The sequence below is a fragment of the Callorhinus ursinus genome, unplaced genomic scaffold (genome assembly GCF_003265705.2).
Source record: "Callorhinus ursinus isolate GAN/ISIS: 27379988/994484 unplaced genomic scaffold, GSC_fseal_2.0 scaffold4, whole genome shotgun sequence".
Classification (NCBI taxonomy): domain Eukaryota; kingdom Metazoa; phylum Chordata; class Mammalia; order Carnivora; family Otariidae; genus Callorhinus; species Callorhinus ursinus.
The window spans coordinates 56,376,870-56,379,144 of record NW_027397066.1 but is presented as its reverse complement, the minus strand read 5'-3'; the positions used below and the strand labels follow the sequence as shown (position 1 = coordinate 56,379,144).

Sequence of the window (2,275 nt, the reverse complement as noted above, 5' to 3'; positions counted from 1 at the left end):
AAGAGAGAAACTACAGCAACCCAGTTCAGGCGGGACTAATGGCCCACACCCTTCAGAGATGAAGGTGAGGTCACCCTACCAGGCAAGGAACCAGATAAGGAGTTTGCCAAGGGCAAAGGAACTATGGAATTGACAGTAGTTATAAATACCAGCTACAACCATGTGACCAGGAGTAAAAATGAGAACTGTAATAGTCATAACTATTAAACTGAAAAAATTACCCTAGCCACAGTGATTATATAAACTTCTGAATGCCTTATGGCATTTACCTACTATTTGAGTTTATTGTGAAATTTCCATTTCTAAAAGGAAAAGAATTTCTTTAAAGGTTGGGTTTTTTGGTTTTGTTTGTTTGTTTAAATAATCTCTACACCCAATGTGGGGCTTGAACTCACGACCCTGAGATTGATGGTCCCATGCTCTTCCAACTGAGCCAGCCAGGTACCCCCTGGAAAAGAATTTCTTAAAAATCTACTTTTTTTCATTACCTATAAGCACATTACATAATATTAAATAAATCAATTAAGTGCTGTTCACTAAAGGTTTTAATATTTTACATTTTCGAAATTAGTACACCAAAGCACAGCTGAGGCAGTGATGACTTCCTGTTAGTTGCTACAGGCAGATAGTCCTAAGCAGTAGTCATCACTTTATATTCTAGTTATTTGTTCACTGATATAGTTCCCAGGCTAGACTACAAACTCCATAATAGGGATATTTTTTCTCCATTTTATATTCAGTACACAGCTAATGTTCAGGCCCTAGAAATAATCTGTCTGGGAGAAAAATGTTTTCAGTATGTGTGGTCAAATAAATGAACTGATATTATATGTATATAAATAAATAAGTCTAAAGTGACTCATAATTGATGACTGAAGGTAAACATCCTTGTAATCATTGAAAAGGGGTAATGAAAATAATTTTGGAATCAGAAAGATGGGAGTTTGAATGCTGTCTTTGCAATTTGTTAATTATTATTAATTATTGGGCACCTCACTTAGTCTCTCTGTCTCAATTTCCTCTTTCGCAAAATAAGTACAGCATTGTTATGAGGATTGGAGATAATTTATGCACCTGACACGGTGCTTAGCTCAGACTAGGTGCTCAATAAAAGATAGTTCTATTTATTTATTTAAAATTTATTTATCTATCTATTTAATTTCAGAGAGAGAGAGAGTGCATGCATGCAAGTGTGAGCAGGGGGAGGGGTAGAGGCAGAAGGAGAATCCCTGCTTGATCCCAGGACCCTGGGATCATGACCTGAGCCTAAGGCAGATGCCTAACCGACGGAGCCATCCAGGTGCCCCAAAGATAATTCTATAATTATTTACTACATGTGTCCAGGAGTAATAAAACAGCTCTTTGTATACATTATTAACATTCTGAATTCGTATTTTGAATTTACTAGAATTATTTAGAAAACAAAAAACAGTTTATGACATTCTGCCTCATAGCTGGAATTGTTTTAAAATCTTAGAATATTCTTATAAACCTTGGGAAATTCCCTCACACTTGGGGTTTTGAGAAATTTTCATCCATCTCAACACCTACCAATACTACAGAATTATTAGAAGAATCAAATATGCAAATGAGCTTTATAAACTATAAAGTGTTAAACAAATGCTAATTATTGTTTTTATATCTTTGACCTGAGTCCTTCAACCATAATTGTGAGAACACTTTTCTGTCATTGCACTACTATAACAATGCATTTTTATCTCCTTGTCCATTTCCTAAAGAAAAATCAGAGCTGAAACTTGCCACTGGATTCACAAAGATATCATGAGGCCCAATGACCTAGTGTTTGTTACAAATTCATAAAACTCTCATCCTTAGAGACATATGCTGCAACTGCCAAAATAAGTTTTAAAGGCAAGGTGCTGTGTATCATTTTGTACTCATCAACATATTCTGCTTGTTGAAAACCTACTGCTGTTTGAGTAAACTTAGAAACTTTAAAAAAGTCATTTTGTACTCATCAACATGATCTCAGGGTCCTGGGATCGAACCCCACATCGGGCTCCCTGCTCCTTGGGAAGCCTGCTTCTCCCACTCCCCCTGCTTGTGTTCCCTCTCTTGCTGTTTCTCTCTGTCAAATAAATAAATAAAATCTTTAGAAAAAAAGTCAATAGCACATTTCATGAGGTACCTAATGTGCCATTGACTCTCCCCATAACCTTTACCTTAGAGACTTTAGAACAAGAGCTTTGTATAAACAAACCAAGATGGCCCTAGGCAGAATAGGGACATTGCTTTCATGTGTTTACGTGAGGCG

General features: G+C 36.4%; 1 non-coding gene across 1 annotated transcript; it reads right to left on the bottom strand.

Moving 5' to 3' along the window:
• Positions 1–370: 370 nt before the first annotated feature.
• TRNAD-AUC (transfer RNA aspartic acid (anticodon AUC)) lies at positions 371–443 on the bottom strand. The gene has a single exon. It is a non-coding gene; the product is annotated as a tRNA-Asp (tRNA).
• Between the last annotated feature and the right edge of the window lie 1,832 nt (positions 444–2,275).